Genomic DNA, 7,653 nt, shown 5'->3' on the forward strand with positions numbered 1-7,653 from the left:
GTTAGGGTTTATGTGAGGGAGGAGGGGCTTACAATGAAGAAAATGGAAAGGAACACAAGAGAACAGAATTCTGGGACCTGCAAAATGCATTAGGAGCAGGGCGTTTCACAGAAATCAATGGTTTAGCAGGGGGCCCTCAGGAGTTCCTGAATCAATACCTTTCACATGAAAACTAGTAAATCCTATGGTTTGGGATGGGGGAAGGGCTGGTTTCTGGAACGTTTGATTAACTGAATCAGAGAGGGTTTCCAGGGAGGGGAGTTTGTGAGTGGAATGTTGAATGCCCAGAGGGACAGGATCAATGTTTTCCGGTTTCAGAACAGTGAGGTAGTGAAGGTATAACATCCTCTCTCTCCCTTTCCTGGGTATGTTTTGCAACCTCAGCCTTCTTTTCTAACACAGATGTGTGTACTTCTTGAGTCACACACACTTACCAGTTACTGACATCCTGAAAAATCTCCCACACTCCCAGAGAGTTCCACTCCTGGGTGCTTCTCTACAAAGGTTAATCTCAATGACAAGTGATCTTGGGTGGGGTTGGGAAGCCTGGGAAAGGAAATAAACTCTTCTCCAGAGACACCAGCAACTCCCATCTATTCAGCCTCTTGCATCCAGGAGCCTCAGGAGAAAGAGACTCAGCACATTTAAAAAATACTGATGGAAAACGCTTATCCTTGACATCACAATGCACTGTCATGTCATATGCCAAAAGGAGACACAGTGACTTGTGTGCACATCTTAGCTGACTTCCCCGCTTGGATTTTTTAAAGCCCCTGCCTCTAGTTGCAGTGATTCAATATGAAAAAAAAATCACAAAAACTTGGATGTCCCTGAAGTCTTCTAAAGTGCACACAATTGTTTCAGGAACTGTTCCTATGGTGCCCATTGACTAGACAGTATTATTTATCCCGTTTTCCAAAGAAGGGAAACTGAGTCTGAAGGAACTCAAGCAACATGCCAAAAGTCATAAAATATTAGTGGGCTGGAATTCTGGCCTCCTGGAAAAAGACACTTCTCACAAAAGACGTCACCATCTTATCCACGAGATTATAGAACTAGGCTCTCTAGATGGTGCTTCAGGAAGAAATCCAGAGCATTTACAAGTGGGTTGTTTGTTTTTCCTTACAGCCACTTCTCTGCAAAGGTTGGTCTGTAGGCGTCCATTTTAGAGATGAGGAAAATAAAATTGATCCAAATTTTTGTAGCAAGTCTGTCTGAGATGTAGTGATGGTGGTGTTTGCTTTGTCCAAAGTTAAGGGCTGGAGGAGTCATGAAAAACTCCGAATATAAACCTGGATCTAGTTGCTATTTGAAAATGTTGACTAGGACGCATGATATGATGGATTTGCTCAACAAGAAAAGTAAGCTTTACTGTCTCCTCCTAGCCTCAGTAGACCAAGTTGCAAGGAAAGTGGCTGAGGGGAGGGGTTAAAACCCAGGAGAGAGGGATGGATGGCAGCTCCCATGCCACAGGTGGAGAGGGAATGGGCCATTGCCCCAGGAACTTGTGGGCTCCCAGAGTGCTCCATCTACCTCAAACTGTCAGAGGAGACGCAGAGACATGACCATTGGGTTTTGGCAGGTAGAAGTACAAAGGCATGAGCTGGGGAATGTGTTCTTTCATCTCAGTTTTCCTCACAGAGAGAGGCAGGGGCTTCACCTTGGTGTGGAGTTTGCGGGCTGTACTGATTGAGAGAGGTTAAGTATTCTGGTGGCACCGTCCAGGCTCAAGACACGCACCAGTTTTCGTTCCAAAGCATACGGGTAAAAGCCAATCACCCTCTTACATTTGCACCTAAATTCAAGATACTGCATTATGACAACATTTTATCCTCTTGTTTACACTCAGGGCTTTAGGTTTCAACACATTTTGGGCTGTTTGGTGATGAAAGAGAAGACCTGCTATATAAGTGGAACTTGTGTGGGGACTCAGACCCTGAAACAGAACCACTGCCTGTGACATCCTTCTACCTGGAACCTTCTTTATCCTCATCTTTACCTGAGAGACTCGTGTTCTTCCTTCTTATCTCAGCTCAGGGACAGAGTTCCTCAGAGATGCCTTCCTGCACCCTTTGGTCTAAATCAGGTCTTCATATGAGGTCTACAAAAGCATCCTATATTTTTCCTTCATAGCACCTAACAAGTGAAAAAATAGTTACAAACTGTGAAAAGCTATTTAATCCTTCTTTCTTCCGTTGGACAGTAAGGTCTTTGAAGATAAGGACCATGTCTGCAAAGCTTGCAACAGACTTCCACTGCCAAGCAATATTTGTTGAATGAATTGATGAATGAATGGTCTTGCAAGAAACCCAGGTTTGAGTTTGGATTCTGCCACTATCTGTCTGGGTGGGCGTGGCCTTTCTGAGGCTCAGTTTCTTTATCTGTTAAGTAATGATGTTGGAATGGATGAATCTGAGGCCCCTTCTAACAACATGGCCCTGTGATCCTTTGTAACCCACCTGTGCTGGGTCCTTCTTTGGCAACTCCCTTAGCTCTTCAATTCACCCCTCAAATAATCCCAACTCTCCAACATAATCCCAACTCTCCAACACATTAATGACAAGGAGATATTTTACTGTTGATTCCATAGTTCCCTTGGAGGAAACTACAGCTCACAACTCTTAACACTTCACTCTCCAACTTCCCATTCCTCATTTTTTCCCAATTCCCTTTTTGACTCTCTGCTGCTTCCTCTCCCCTTCTGGGCCTCTCTGCTGTCTCTGCAGCCTCCAAAAGTTCTCCATTTTATTTAGAGCAATTTCACGCTTGCCCAATACCCTTCTCTCTTCAGTGCCTCAGGGCATATGGTTGTTGCTCCTCAGAATTCCAACAAACTGGCTGTACCTGCTCAATCTCATTGTGTGTCTCTTTCCAATTCCATGTTCAGTGTCATTGTGTTGGTAGCTTAAATCCACCGTGGTGGGAGTAATTACACCATGGAAGTCAGCAAATGCTGTAAATCAGAGGTCTTCTCTCTTAGAGAACCCATTGTTACATGTTTACCAGCACACTGTGGTCAAAGCTCCTCCAGCCAGGTTACTGCCTAGTTTAGGAAGTTGGTTGAACCCAAAGATCCTTCATCATTAGACTTATAATATACATAGTTTCAAACTCCTCATAGTTTAGGCAGAGCAGTAGGAGCTGAGAAAGGCTCATATAAAATGGTAGCTGTATTGGTCAAGGTTCAGCCAGGAAAACAGAGTCTATGCCATGTAGGTCCAGAGAGGAACCTTAATATGAGAAACTAGCTACATATTAAGGTTGGTGGAACTAAAAGGGCAAATGGGTAAGGCAAACCCTGGATTAGCAGGAAACCACTTCTACCTCTAGGGCTGGAGTGGCAAAGAGAGGAGGTGGTGTTACCAGAGTTTAGGAATGAGATTTGTAGAGGGAGAGGCTTCCCGGTGGAAGTGGAACCCCAAAAGAGACTGAGCTGCTGCTGCGATGTCTCCTAAAACATGGAGTGAGGGGAGCACCTGGGTTTTCTCCTTCCTCCAATGTTCCGCTGAGATCGCCCATTGCCAAACTTAATCAGAAGCCAGTTGGACGGGGAGTTTGGGAAATGTGGCTGGCAGGGGTCAGATCCCTATGATACAGAACAGGACAGAGCAGGGCTGGCAATGCATCTGACAACAGACAGGCAAATAACCCTCCTAATAACTAATCATATTCCTGATGATAATATTCCTGAAGTTTTACCCAACACCTTCAAGGCTATAGCCAGTCACATTGACTTTCTGGAGTCCCACAGTCAAGCCTCACTCTAGGAACCCAAATAATATCCTTGAGTCTGGCTTTCCAATCCATTCTACAGTGAAGAGTGATTGAGTCACAAAAACTCATTGTAAGACACTGACAATTCTGATATAGTTTCATGAAGATGATCGGGAGAAACAGAGACCATCACGTTTTGTAGAAAGACAGAAGCTTTCCCATCTTTTATTCATGGGGCAGAAATGTGATGACTAGAGACATTCTTTCTTTTTCCTGTATTCCCTTAATTTGATTTTATTATTTTCTAAGAATCCAGGCACAAAGATGTTTTAGAACTTGTCCTCCAGGAGCTTACAGTGTGGATGGGAAGCAGGTAATGACAAGCAGGGGCAGAGGGCACAGCAATGCAGGATTCACAGACTAATCCTAAGGGAGTGAAAACTCTGCTGCTTGGCCTGCCATCACGTGGGCTGGCTGCAAGGGCAGATCAGGATGGCTGGGGTTCTTCCTACAAGCTTCAGTGGCCTCCTGGTACTTGGACACTTTGGGGGTTAATCTCTTCCTTAGTCATGTAAGACTCATCTTCCCCTCAGGATATCTCCACTTTTGACTTTCAGTAAATACTCCCTCTTCCCCACTTGGCTCTCTGCTCATCTTCCTGTAGGGGGATGCTTTCAGCATCTTGTCTCTTGTATTGCCAGAGACTATACCTCTAGTGTCTGATCAGCTCAGCAAATGATAGGAGATGTCTTCCATGCCTGGAATGTGAGTCTCCACTTTCGGCCGGGGGGGCTGGTCTTGGTAATGTGTGGGAGAATCATGTCCATGCTGTGGTGTGTTCCCACCAACACACTCCCAGAATTGTGGCCGTGTGTTGTGTCTGTCATTCCAGCTTGTCAAGGGATGCCAGAATTACCCAGTGCTTCCCACCCGACTCGGACCTCTGGTCTGTGCCCTCCTAGAGAGTCAGACACAGAAAGCAAGAAACTAAGGGGGGAATTGTGAGACCGTGAGAATGTGCGAATGTGGATAGCATGTGGGGAGGGGTCTGCAGGAGGCATGGTGTGGAGACTGGGAAAGGGAGAGAGAGAGGGAGACTCTTTCAGCTGCTGCGAGTGGCAGGGGCAAGTACTAATGAGAGGGGAGCTATGTAAGAGGATTCAGAGGAAGTTCTCTGTGTGCTCTGGATTTTCTGGGGGAAACACTTGTGCTGCTTCTTTAAAAAACTTATAGAACAACCTGTGTCATTCAGTTTTATGATTTGGGGATGCTTCACCTTGTGGTGGCCAAGAGACCCAGCTATATTCTGTTCAAGAGGACCTGCATTTCAATACGTTTGTTGAATGACCTGATGCTCAAATTATGAGGAACCACGAGCCCCTATAGAAGTAGAATGCATGCAGTGATGGGCGGAACCCTAGATGCAGCTCGGAAGATGTGTGTTGGCTCCTTCTTCCCAATGTGTGCTCGAGCAAGTCACTCATTGTCTGCTCATCAGTTTCCTCATCCGCACAAGGCGATGATGATCATCCTCGCCAAGCACCCAGGTCTGTTGTGAGCCTCGCTCAAGATCAGCCAAGTGGAAGCACTTCATAAATTGGAATGTGTTGCAGCCTTGCAAGGGAATATGATTTAAATGGCTTTTTTTGGTAGGGTTCGGCTGCCTTCCACAAAGAGAGGGTCAACTTACTAATGCCACCCTAGTAGATGAAATGGTCCCAACTCACATCTTTTATTTTTCCTTTTCCTAAATTAGAAACAAAACTCTCATGAATTACAAGTGAAGATTGCTAAAAGGTGCATCTAACTTAGAAATGCCTGTAAAAATTCCACTGGACTTGGTTTAACTTGTCTACAGTGTGGAGAAGGAAGCCATAAATGTTTCTCCAGAAGGAAGTGTGTGACCCAGGCCTTGTGGGTTAGAACCTCAAAGGGCTGCAGGCTCTAACAGCCATGGTGCCCTCCAAAGAGGTTTTCAAGGGCGTGTTCTGCAGCCCAGTTGCTGAGTGTTCGTGTGTATGTGTGTCTCCGTGTGCACTAGTGCATTTATTAGAGGACGTGGTGGTGGCTTAGAGCAGGTAGGTTTCCAGTGCCAACAAACTGCTTGCTATTCAGAAAGAGTAGAGTTTTCTTTGGCTCCATTGCCAGCTGCTTTATCTGTTTTCACTTTAAAGATATGTTTCCAAAGCACCATTTCCTGAAATCTTTTGGCTGCACACAGGTATGAGATTCCCAGTTGCAAGTCCAGGGAGCAGGTGAGCTGCCAGGGGGAAATTTGCAATAGGGTGGGTCGCCTGGAGGAGCGCCAGTTGAGGTCTTGCCAGGAAGTGGAAGAGAGCCAGAAACAAGGACCCTCCATGGGAAAAGTTCTCCCTCCAGCTCTGCCTGGAACTTTATGCTCAAGAATTTTAGTTTGAATAATCAGACTGAGTTCTTATAATTGAGAAGGGGATGTCAAGCTTCAAGTTTAACAGAGCAGGACAAGTTGAAGGGAATACTTTCACATGAAGCCTTTTTGTTAACCCTCTATATAGCATCTCCTTATGTTTAGTGTCCACTGTGTCTTATCTTGACCACTTTTTAGTGCACTTACTGCCACTTGGGTAAATATCTTACCTACCCTACCAGAATATGAGCTCTGAGCTCAAGTCAAATTTATCTATAAACTCTCTAGTGTCTAGCACAGTGCCTAGTACACTGACGGTGCTTAATAAATGTTGGTGGTGTAAATGACTATATGATGCAAACCTAGAACTATTAACAAAGTTTTGATCAGAGATTCATTCATTCCACATATATTTATTGAGCAACTAATCTATGCTAGGCCCTGTTATGGGCAGTGGGAAGAGACTGAGAACAAATTATACAGGAAGATAGTAGGAATGACCCTAAGGATAACTTCTTTTTTCTTACTTTTTATATCCCCGATTGTGGAGAACATCTTGGCTGTGCACAGGTCCTGGTCTTGTAATTCCCTTATTACTGTCTACTTTGCCCAAGGCCTATCTTAGACTTTGAGATTTATCTTGTTGGTCTTCAATAAGACTTTAAGAGTCTCATGCTCTACCGACTAAGCTAGCCTGGCACCCTTCAATAAGACTTTAAATAGCCCCAGGCTAGTTAGTAAACTGAGTATCTCTCTCAGCTCACCTATCTGACCTAAACACTCAAAAACAAGATTTTTACCAATTCCCTAGCTATTAAACTGGTAAGACTAGGTATTACACTTGATCTTAGCCAAAAGCCTGAGAAGCAATCCCAATTCCCTAGTTATCAAAGCTTAAATACTTGCATTGTAGCCTAGTTCTGGAGATGAAATCTCCATGTTTCTGTCTGAACCAGATGAAACCTAGGTTAAAATGGAAATCCGCCTCAAGGACAACAGAAGTTGCTGAAGAACCCTAGGTGGATATATGTGGAGATAGGAGGAGCAAAGGTAGAGTGATTCTCTATGGCAGAGCATCAGGGAGTCTTCCAGTTCCACAGCAGGATCCTCTGCTTCTCCCCTAATGGCTGGAGTATTTTTCAGATTTCATGGGTGGAGAGTCCTAAAGAGTATAGGCTTGGCAGAGGATGGCTGTTCATACTTTCTTAGATTTGCAGAAGTGGGAGGGACCTGAGGGTCCAAGAAGTTCAAACTCTTCCAAGCTCAGAGAAAAGATACATCTTGACCAAGATCATGGCTACCATGAGGCCAAGTGACATAGCAAAAGTTCTATCTTTTAGAATCAAAATGGGAAAAGATAATCCTTTGTCTCTAATTCAAACAATACAAGTAATTCTCTATTGTCGTAAGAAGTACCAACCAGGATTAGACTTGAAACCATGCTATATGAAGAACAGTTGAAGTCAGGCCTGGTGGCTGGAAGAGGGGATGGAGGAAGACATGGAAGATGACATCAGGCTCTAAAGAACTGGCACAAGCAAGAGGGTTGCATT

At 44.6% G+C, this 7,653-nt stretch overlaps 1 pseudogene; it reads right to left on the reverse strand.

Moving 5' to 3' along the window:
• Nucleotides 1–6,809: 6,809 nt before the first annotated feature.
• Nucleotides 6,810–6,971, reverse strand: LOC147912317 (U2 spliceosomal RNA; annotated as a pseudogene).
• Between the last annotated feature and the right edge of the window lie 682 nt (nt 6,972–7,653).

This window comes from Ceratotherium simum, chromosome 37 (genome assembly GCF_057802395.1).
Source record: "Ceratotherium simum simum isolate JZ-2026a chromosome 37, ASM5780239v1, whole genome shotgun sequence".
NCBI lineage: Eukaryota > Metazoa > Chordata > Mammalia > Perissodactyla > Rhinocerotidae > Ceratotherium > Ceratotherium simum.